Source organism: Trichomycterus rosablanca, chromosome 8 (assembly GCF_030014385.1).
Source record: "Trichomycterus rosablanca isolate fTriRos1 chromosome 8, fTriRos1.hap1, whole genome shotgun sequence".
Taxonomy (NCBI): Eukaryota; Metazoa; Chordata; class Actinopteri; order Siluriformes; family Trichomycteridae; genus Trichomycterus; species Trichomycterus rosablanca.
This window is the reverse complement of record NC_085995.1, coordinates 5,477,874-5,489,793: the sequence shown is the minus strand read 5'-3', so window position 1 is coordinate 5,489,793 and position 11,920 is coordinate 5,477,874.

Sequence of the window (11,920 nt, the reverse complement as noted above, 5' to 3'; positions counted from 1 at the left end):
AGTGTCTGACAGATATCTGGTCATAGATGTCAGCTCATCATCTTAAGCCTAACCTCGGCAAGACTGAGCTGAAACATTCCTGGAAACATGCCAAGATCCCCATGCAAAAATCTTGTCATCTCCTGTAATGACACTCAGTTCACACCATCCCAAACCTTTATGTTGTTCTGGATAACAGTTATCCATCTCGGCTCACGTTGCTAACCTAAACCAATCATGCAGGTGCTTTTGTACAACATCAGAACAATTTGGCTGTTTCTTACTTTGGACGCCACTCAGATTTATGTCCAGTCTCTTGTCATTTCAGTGCTGGAACATGGAAACTTCTTTTCTGGCAGGTCTTTCCATGTCCACTATCGGACCTCTGGAACGATATGCAGCCACACCTGTTGTAGCCACATATGTAGCCGTATTACCCCACCGCTGTGCTCTCCACTGGCTTCCTGTAGCAACCCTCATTAAAATTAAAATAATGATAATTGCCTAAAAAGCCAAAAACAGCACTTATTAAACTTTCAATTCTCCAAAGCTTTCAAGTCAGGTTTGTCTTGAAGTACCCCTCAGGACTCAAGGAAGACAGGCATCAATACTCTTCTCTGAATTTTTCCTGTCTGTTAAACAGACCTCTCTTGCTGTCTTGAAATTAAGTACTTGAATAAAAGTACTTGAATCAAGTATTTGAATAAAAACTAGCTTTTCACTTACTGCTAGAGGACTGAGAAAGTTTCCACTTCTTTCTCATTACTTACCAATCTACGTGTTATTATCCATAATGACAAAGATAATAAATTAAGAATCAAAAACTTAAATCTCCTTCTCACCAAAATATTTAAACCCATTTCTGTGGTAGTCCACATTGTGGTGCATCCTGTTTGCTTTAATTCTCCTTAAGATGTATCTGGAACTTAACTGGAGTTCACCTGTTGCAATTTGAATTGATTGGACATAGTTTGGAACGGGTCATCTAGGTCTATAAGGGCCCAAAGTTTACGCTGCATTGTCAGGACAAAAACAACTATGAACTCCAAGGAACTGTCTGTGGATGTCAATGATTAAATTGCAGCAAGGCATGGATTGGGGTAAGGGTATAAAACAATATCTAAGGCTTTGAGTGTCTCCAGGACCACAGTGAACTCAATTATGAATCAGAAGAAGCTTGGTACTTTGTTGTACCTCCCTAATGTTGGCAGTCCAGACAGACTGAGTAAGTTGCGCTGGATAAGTAAACGTAAATGTATAGAAAGTTGAATTGTGTGAATTGAATGGGCTTTATTGGATGGATCTCATTCTAATTAACATGCTCTTGCTCTTGTGCACCAGTATATTCTCTTCCAAGTAACATTTAATATAATGGAGGTGTCAAAAAATCAAACCTACATTTTTTTAGTATCCACTTAAAACTACAGATAAGCAACAGGATGGCTCTACCGTAAATAAATACATTAGCAACAAATGTGATACGTAAGTGCTTGGGTGGATCAGCAGTCTATTACACTAGCCCACCACCACTAAGATCCAAGTCTGAATTTCAGCAGTGCTTTTACAGTGTCAGTAAAACACTCCAGGCTTTGGATTAGAAACTAAACTAAAGAAACTGAAGTTAAATATTAATTTCATAATTTGATCACTCAGTTGCAGAGTTTGTATGTAGTTTTGTATGTAGTATGTAGTTTACAACGTGTAAACAGCAGCACAAGGCTGATGTAATAAATACCTACTGTATGACGTCTCTCGTCTTCAGGTGTCTTAATCCCTTTGAATGGACTCCTCCAGAACAAAAAAAAACAAATGTATGTTGGACTACATACTGACATGACGTAATGATTTTTTTGTTTACAAACAAAGAACATTCCATCAAGCCTGTGTGGTCATTGCAGGGTGGTTATTAGGGGGCGGGTATGGGGCTCAGCTCCTGAGAGCAAGAGAGTCAAGAGGCTTTGGCCATCAGTGGGAAAGGCCTGATTAATTGTGAAGAGGGTCTGTGAGAAAAAACACCCAGCACACAGTTCACTAATTACAGGCCTGCACAGCGTACAACAAAGAACCATCTCATATCTCAGTACAATGAGGGACCTACAGCGAAAGAGAGAAAGTGAGAGAGTGAAAGGAAATTAAAAAAAAAGAAAGACAAATAATTTATATGAACTAAACACTGGAAATAGAGTGTGACTCAGTCTGAAGACCAACGTTTAATTCTTGCCTCTATTTAATATCTTTAATAAAATTACCAGTTACTAACAAGCTCAAACAATGATGCTTGCCTGTACATCCAAAAAATGACCAGCTATGACCCTACCTTAGTGCTAAATCCCATTCTGTACCTTGTACCTTTTAAGCCACCTCTCAGGACTCAAGGTAGACAGCCATCAATGCTCTTCTCAGTTAAACCAGGTCAAATTTATTCAAATAGCACTTTGTATATTAAGGTAATTTTAACATATTCCAGATCCAAAAAACTTGAATTAAGACAAATTCTAAATAGATAATAAGAAAATAAAAAAAATAAAAAAAATAATTATTAAATTCAATGCAAGCAACTAGAGTTCATAATGTATCTATTTGGTCTGTGGTAGAATAATGTCTAATTGTGAGTATCTGGACGCTGTAGACTCATTTGACTTCTAGCAGTCCAGCAGAAACTGCATTGTTGGCATGGCAGCCTCAAACCTAAAAGCTTCAGCCTTCAGTGTGAAAAACCTTGAGTTATAAAACAGAAAATGTAGTTAAAATATGATACAAACAAAATATTTAGTAATAAGAAATCATCTCAGCAGTGTATATTAGGAGTATCTGGCACCCCTAATTATTACAGCATAACAAAAAAGAAGAGCCAAAACTTACGACAGTCATGAGGGCTTTCACAATCCTGAGTGATCGTATGTGAGAGGCAGAATGACAGCAACCCAATATTCCTGAACACTGCAAATCTGTATGGTCATAAACACCCTAAACTCTGCTTGATCTAACACAGGGGTGGACAATATAATGTCCATTGCATACATCCATGTCAACTTTACACAAATAGTGCCTTCAACTTATAATCGTTGTGCTTATGAATATGAACAAAATGTGTAACAATTGTCTATTTTAAAAATAATTTGAGATGGAAGAAAATAGTTATCTTTATGCAGCATTGTGTTTGACCCATTCCTACTGGCCGGTTTTAATCGGATACAAATTGTTCTGGTATGACTGCAGAGGTCAGTGAGCTACGTAGCTATGAATACAAAATCTCAGTCATTATTCCAATGCCCACTAAGCAGTTGTCTTTCTTGCTATATAAAACAGTTACTATAGTCTTATGATAGTCTTAGCAATTTAAATTGACACCTAGCTTTATTGTATCAGAGCATCTTTCTCATATTGCCCCCTGGTGTTAAGAAGTTGCAATTACTGTTGTTTGATGTTGGATGTACGCCATGGGCGTGCTGGACATCCAGTATCAAAACCATGGGCAAAATATTGTGGATTTTACCATAGACCTTGAATGAGAGTTACAAACACTTAAGCTTATAAAACCTTTCACCTAATTCATTAAAACTGGCAAAAATTATTAGTTAATGAATTAGACATCACTAATAGAGAGTTGGTCTTTGTGTAAATTCTCTGTTATACATAATAATCAAATAGGTTTGAAGCTTCTACTAGCTATGTTAATAATTTTGTTAAAACATCATGTAACTACTTTATACAAACGATTTCATTTATTTCATGACATTTTAAGAAATATACATCATTACATTTTTAATAAATGTAGTTCTATTCATGCTGTAAAATGCCCTAATTTTTATGTTCCTCATTTTGTGACAGCAGCTGGAAAACACATCAGTCTCCACAGTCAAGTAAGCTTTACATCACCATGAGAGGCAACTTCAGTCAAGCCCTAAGGTGCAGATTTTGGAGCAGGGGATTATTTCTTTTGCAATGGGTAAGCACATGGCAACATAAAGCATGGTTGACTGTTGACAATGTAACATATGTTTCAGCAGCTTCTAATAATAATAATGATTCTTATAAAGGCAGACCTTCATTTCAGCATTGAAAGACAGTTTTTTTTTTTTTACAACCTTAGCAAACAGACCACTGTTCCATGTACATTACAGCCTTATTTCAATAGGCACATAAATGTTACCAGCTGTAAACAGTCATAATTGGGATTTTAAATAAGTTGCTGTCTTCTTATTTTTGATCGAGCAAAAATTTTATTATCTGTCAGTAAAAAACATAAATAAGTTACTCCCATTTATTCAATTTAACTGGATTTTAACCCACACCAAGTTTCCCCTTATACTGTTAATGGTATGATATATCACTACACACCAAAACCATCTTTATAGCCTGAGTTGGGAAATTCCAGCTTTTGGAACATATAATAACATTTCAGCAATGTTAATATAAGAAGTCATTTTGGGAAGAACAGAAATAGAACCAAAAATAACCTTGAATAACCTTGAATTAAAGCTGACATTTGGCTATAGAACCAATATAACACAAATTTGTCACAGTAATTTATGAACTGGCCTGCATGTGGTTCTCCAGAAGTGCAGACATGCTCGGAGATTCACTACTTCTCTCTCAGTTCTCTCCTTACAGAGGTTGTTTTTTCCACTAAACATTCAATAACATGAACTGGTCCAAACAAAAGCCAGTTAAATCTGAGGTTTTAGTTAAAATTCCACCAAGTGGAGAAAAATAGGCTAGACAAAGCAATGACATTCCGAGTGACTGGATTATTATTTGGGTACACAGTAACAGCATCACAGCAACTGTTTCTACAGCATTGTTAAGTCCAACATGGAAAAAAATACTTGGATTAAATTGTCACATTGTCTTACTGGCTGTTTGAAGAGGCGTAAATGTACTGTCTGAGAATACATTAGTGTCTTTAATGTTTATAAATCAATTATTAACCACCAAAAACTTTAGATTTATATTCAGATTTTTTCTTTTGAATTTAGAAGATCTCTTAGTTCATAAGTTCATAGGCTCTTTCAGGCTGTATAACTTGATTTGTTTTACCAACCTACCATTGTGGGCAAGCCTCAAAAGAACCATGCCCGTCCATTCAGACTGCCAGGACTGTCCAACTATGGTGTGGTAATTTATTTATTTTAAATAAATACGCTTCTTTTTCTGGAAAAATATACATAAAGTTATGATTTAATAAAGGACTCAAATGTTTTGATAAACAACACTCGTGTAATTATGGTTCACCACATTTTATACAATGATGTGTTACTGATATGGTTAGACTGGCACTTTCTTCTCAATTTGACATTGTAATATTACAAATAAAGTATCCAAAAATACATGTTTAATGCTCAAAAACCACCTCGTATTCATGCTCCAATCAGAGTTTTGTCAAAACAAAAAGTGCATGGCATTAGTTTATTCTAAAAAGATGTTACATGCAACTTTAAAGATCTATAGAAAAGCTTTTTAATGAGAAATGCATGGTGTTAATATGTAGGATCAAGGACGGATTGCCCAGGGCCCCCTCCAAAAACATAAATAGATTAATACATTAAACCAGAGTCTCTCAACCTTTGCTCAGTCACGGCACCCTTTAAAAGTGTTCAAAATAATGAATTACCCCAGCCTACAATGTATTGAAAGGCACTTCATCTCTGCGGCGTCCCTCCTCACACCACGCCCCCCTCCCCTTGGTGAACCAGCTCTCAGTTGCACTGCTTCCGCCACGCCCCCTCCCCCTTGGTGGAGCAACACTCGATCGGCACACCCCCCTCCCCTTGTGGAGTCAGCGAGTACGGTGGCTTGCCTGGTAATTTCTAGGTCCCTAGAGGATCAAGGGCCCATGCTGAACGACTTCTGTAGAAGTCTAGGGGCCCCAAAAGCATGGCTAGGGCCCCCGGGGCCCCCCCTCAGGGCCCCCTGACCTCGAGGGCCCCTGGGCGCTGGCCCCACTAGCCCGGTCAGTAATCCAGCCATGCGTAGGATGTATTATAATGTTCTGTTTCATTGTGTATCGCCTGCATTCGCTATAATGTGGGCCTTTGATGATGCTGTATTCTGTAGTTTAGTATTAGTATCATTTAATTAGTGTAGCTATGATATGAAAACCGAGGAGTAAGGCCAATGTTTCATACATCACACTGCAGTGACAGTGTTCCAGACACAACTTGCAGTGGTATTGATTTGTTTTATTAAACACAAGATCACAAGTATCGTTTGTTCCCATCAGTGTTTGCTTACCCCAGCTGCTGTTTGCTATTCTATTTGTAAGTCACTTGATGTCATCCTATGGTTGTTGAGTGACATTCAACTTAGTTACAGGTCATCCTGATCAATGGACAGCCATTTTTGCAGAGACACTTAAACTAGTGATGGATGATCTGGAGCACTTAGCATGTCCCAGATGCAGCTTTCTATGAGATTCCACCACAGGTAGGTAAAAAAAACCGATGTGGCTGGCAACTATGTTATGTGTAAATGGGCATGTCTCAGTCCTCCTCAGCACGCAAGAGGGGAAGGGGTACTAGCCCTTTGGTTTCAATGGAAAGGAGAGGTAAAATTGCATATGTAACCAAATATTTGGTTCTCTGAAATGCCTATTTTGTAACAACTGTCCATATCACGGTCAGGGATATATTAAATAGTCATGGTCCATGTGATGAAAGCAGCAGGTATAATTGAACATAAAGACTGGGTTGACATATCTCCAAAACAGCAAGTGTTGCTAACAGACAGCCGTGGTAAATACACTGACAATGGTCTGAGGAGGTTGTTGGGTGGGTATGAGTCTTAGATGCCAGAGAACATGATGGCTATGGCATTTGGCCCTAGCAAAAGAGCTACTGTGGCTCCAATTGCAGATAGTTCTGACAGTGGTGATGAGATGAAAGTGTCCCAACACTGTTTATCAAACCAGTGAATGTGCCCATGTCAACTTCTAACCATTGTAGACACCAGTAGCAGAGACAGGGAGACTACTAGGAATTGTGGGACACATGAATGCACCCAAATGCAGGAACATTCTCGAGGAAAACACACACGCAAATTCAGATTTTTATTCATACATTTAACATGACAATGACCAACAGCATACAGCCAAAACAATACTGAAAGGGTTTCAGAATAATTCTCTGAATATCCATGATTGGTCCAGCCAAATCCCTGACATAAACCTTATTAAAACATCTGTAGAGACCCCTGAAGAGCCATCCAATCTGCCCAAACTGTCCAAATCCAGGTGTGCAAAGTTTGTAGAGACGTATCCAAGAAGACCTGCAGCTATGTAATATATTCTGTAATGTCATAAAAATATATAATGTAGTCCTATAAAAATAACCGCATGCAGTATGTGCTGGCAATAAAAACCAGTTGCGAATCAAAAACCATCGTCTTTACGTCTCAGAGTAATAACGGTGCAGCCGAGTGTGGTTGGACATTTCACTGGGGAGACGAAAGCGTGCAGTGTTTGCACAGCCTTAGGGAAAAAGACACCACACGCCGAGCTGTGACAGTCAGGATTATATTCGAGGTCAACCATTATTTTGGTTTTGCATGTTTCCTGCACCTCAGAAACCCAAGAAGAAGTTAAAGGTTTAAAGAGACAAAGGCTGTTCTGTGTAGGGAATAACTGGACCACCAGATTTCTGTTGACATGGCCCTTTCATTAAGTGTGTGGTTGCTGAAGAGTGCACTTTGAAGGACAGTTGGGCTCATGTCCCTCTGCTACTCGTTCCACTGCTGTAAGAGCCACTAAATACTTCAGCAGGACGGTGACCACGGCGCTATTCCACGCACCTTATTTTCTGCCTGTCATTCAGCAGAGAAAACAAGTGTTAACTGCTGGACTTTGGATGTGGCTTGTGGAAAATGCTCTTTTTTGATGATCAGCCTTCCAAAAAGTGTATTTTGAGCAGTGCATTGTTCTAAAAATACACACGATGCACAAGAGGCGCCTGCAAAAATATAGCAAAGCCAGGTTGCAACCTTTCACTTCTCTAAATTCCCACCAAGATTTTTTTTCCTTGAATAGTCAAGTCAAGTCAAGTCAACTTTATTTATATAGCGCTTTTTACAATATACATTGTCTCAAAGCAACTTTACAAAATCCAGGACCAACAGATACAAAAACCCCTGTTGAGCAAGCCGAGGGCGACTGTGGCAAGGAAAAACTCCCTGAAAATTACAGGAAGAAACCTTGAGAGGAACCAGACTCAGCAGGGCCCATCCTTCTTGGGTGGCCTGGAGGATACTTTAAATAAATACACGATTTACACAAATCATACAAACACAGAATTAAATGATCTAAAAGTCATAACTGGTAATAAATAGATAAATAAACAATTAAATAATAATAGAGTTGTTATCCGCTCTAGTCTTCAATAAAGTCTGTAGTGATTTCTTGTCGTTGCAATTACTCCAGACCAGTCACATCTGACAGGAGCAGCATCGTTGTCCCGGCAGTCTCGAATTTAATCCTTAACCTCGGCGGGTAAACAGGTTTCCATCAGAATGCCCTCGGGGTAAAACAACAGAGCCGTCCGTCTGCAGCGGTGAGTTCACAGAGCTGTCATCCTGAAAGGGAGGAGTGCCACAGAGGGATGTTATGTTTCATTTCAGCATATTGGGCCCTTTCCAGGGCCTTCCTCCACTGATCAAAGGTTAAGCCAAAGGAGAGAAGCTGGCAGGAGCCCTGTACCGAATGCTCTCTGTTCTTTACATTTCAAATGTCTGGACTCTTAAAAGTCTGTTTCTTACACTGTGTGAAAGTTGTAACTGTGGAATGGCTACATTTATATTGAAATAAAAAATGGTCTTGTAATCTTTATAGACAAAAATACTTTAAAACTGGGGTTGTTACTGATTTTTAGGGACATTCTTTGTTCTAATCATGGCCAGTGTATGAGGATAATCTAATCTTTATCTAGAATATGTGGTATTGTGAGGTACAGTTAAAATAAAAAACTTTGGATTTCAATCATTTCTGTAATTAATTAATTGAAACACACTATTGAAGCGCACTATTTGGCCAAGATTATTTAAAGCTTATTGTCTTTCAGTGGGATTTGGTCCCGATTTCAGCATTGAGTCTGGACAAGATGGTCAGGCTCCAAATCAAAGTCACAATTCAGCCAAGAAGCACAGTTTTGTGCAACCCACTTGAGTCCTGTCATACCAAACTTGTCAAACTATATTTTCATGATTCTCACTTGAGTAATGCTGAAACAGCAAAGGACCTTCCCCCAACTGATGCCACAATAATGGAAAATAATTGATTTTATACACCTTTTAGCACTGGATGTGGATTAAACACCCAAACTAAATAATTAGAAAGGATTTCCACATACTTTTGTCCATATAATGTAATGATGCATTGCCAAAGAATATGCACACAGCAGGTAAGATTATTAATTATGTGGTGTAAAAAGTTGTATAATGATGTCCATAAAATAGGACTAATTTTCACCAATTGTAATAAGCTCTAAAAAGCAAATGTTACAGTACAAATGTTACAGTGAATATCTTTTTCCAAGGTAGGTGGGAAAAATCAACCTACCTGTCAACTAATGCTTGTCTGGATGGTTGTATGCATATTTATTGCATCCATAGTTGTATGCAAAAATGAAATAATTAAAATCTGCCATAATAATAGAAATGCCATTTTTTTTAACATGAGACCCTCTAAGCCCATAGTAATGCAAAACCAATTTGACTATGACTAGTGTCATGACAGCTTCTTATGTCCCTTATAGATGTATTTAATCTTTTGTACGTATTTTAAAGTCGTTATTTCATTTTTCTTGTATCATCATTTGCACAGGACACACATTCCTCTTTAAATAGTGTCAGAAATCTGTTAGACTGAAAAATCACAATAAGTGTTATTATAAAAGTGCAATGTCCAGACAACTGTCTGTATAAAAATGATGGACTATTTTCTCAGCTATCTCTTCTGAATAAGGAAGGCTTGATCCCAGACCTAATGTTAGTAAAGATCTCTGTGCTGCATATCACTTCACTCTCCAGCTTAAAAAAAAAAGAACAAAAAGAAAAATGCCGAAGTGGTTGGCCATCTAAATCAGACCACGTCCCCCAGTCTTTGCCCTTGTAGGTGGCTGTATAGAGCCGGGCTGATAACATCAGTGGGAAGTTAAACAAAAAGCATTTTTTTCTTCAAAACGGCCATCTTTCAAGCTGACTGCTACTGTAAACACCATTCCCGAATACAACATTATAAGACATGCTATCCTGCATTCCTCATCCTCCTCCTTTAAAGAGGGAGAAGCGGCTTAAACAGACTTGCCAAGAAGTCACTAAGTGTAAGAGAAAAAGAGTGCAAGAAATAATGAAGAAGAAAGTACAATTCCAGATGTTTAACTGAAAAGGTACAAGTTTTGCACTTCATTGCTATCCATGAATGCAAAGCGCAGTGAGCGCATCTGTGCTAATGTGTTAATGTCAGTTATTGACACATTGAACATTGGAATGTTTCTCTTGTGGCTCATGTAGTCGCTCTAATGAGGGTACTGTCCTCCACAAACATAATGCTTCCCAGAACAAGGTTCATACCAGAAGTTTTACAAATCCATTTGGAAAAGGAATCGTTTCATTGACCTTAATACCTTTCCAAAGATTCTCTTTGAACCGTCTTTCACTCCCTTTGGTTCAAATAGATTTTATAAAAGGGGCAATATGTAAAAGCAAGGAGGGAATCTGTTGACTTAACCTCGAGTCTAAATGATCCTTGAAATCTAATGTTGTCTGAGAATCTCTTAGCTGTCTTTAAACGCCTCATAACTTAATTATGACACATTTCCTGGACCATGGTTCTCATTTCTGAAGTGTAATTCACCTTTTCATAGCCTGTTAATAGTTTAGATTACAAAACTTATCTGGGCAAAGCGATTTTCAAATTCATAGGCTTATCATAATAGCACAGTTACATGCACGATATAAGGTAAAATACAGGATTAAAATAACCTAAACACCACAACACTACAGGTACAGTAAGCACTAATGACTTTTTTTGCCAATTACCAGCAAGTTTTAGCTCTTTAAAAAATTATGAGAATTAGTGTGTATATATTGTAAAGCGTCCTTGGGTTTGTAAAATATGTAATATATAAATTGAATTTATTATTATTATTACTAGTAGTAGTACATTAATATTTTGTATTTTGAATGGCATATGCATAAGCATCAATTACAAAACTTAACAAAATTACAAAATGTACAGTGACTATTAGAACCCTATAACTAAATCAGCACCTCCCTGACCCTGTCTGAACATTTGGATGTTGTGAGCTTCAAAAGTCTGGAATGAATTCCATAACTACCATTTGAATAACTTTTTATTTGAATTAAAGGCTAATGAATGCTTAACTTGGTGTAAAGAACTCAAAGCCTGGACCCCAGAGCAATTAAAAAAGTAATAATGTCTGATGTATTAGTATTCACAACATGTATTTTATCTAAATATACACGTCTGAAGAACACTTTTGACCTGCTGCTGCCATGGATATATGATTGCCAGTAAATCTGAGGAATTTTTTCATGAACAAGTGCATCATATGTTACACCTTTTTTGAATATATTTACACATTTTAGGACTGTCAAACCCCATACTGCTATTATTTTATGAAGAAAGGGTCAAATCAAGCACCTTCCAGCCCTCACCAATCACCAGATTTATACACTGTTAACGAAGAAGTGGATCTCCACCTCCTTCATCTCTCAAAGACAAAGATTTTCCTCTTAAAGAATGGGCCTACATTCCACCGAATATCATTCAGGACTTGTATGACTTCATTCCAAGAGGGATTAAAGTTTCTGGAAGCAAAGGGTGGTCCTGCTCTTTATTAGGGTCTCGGTTGGGTTGTAATGGGTTTGCATTTATTTCTTCCAACTTTTGCACTTCCAGATTAAGAATCTTTTTCTTTTTCTTGCAGAC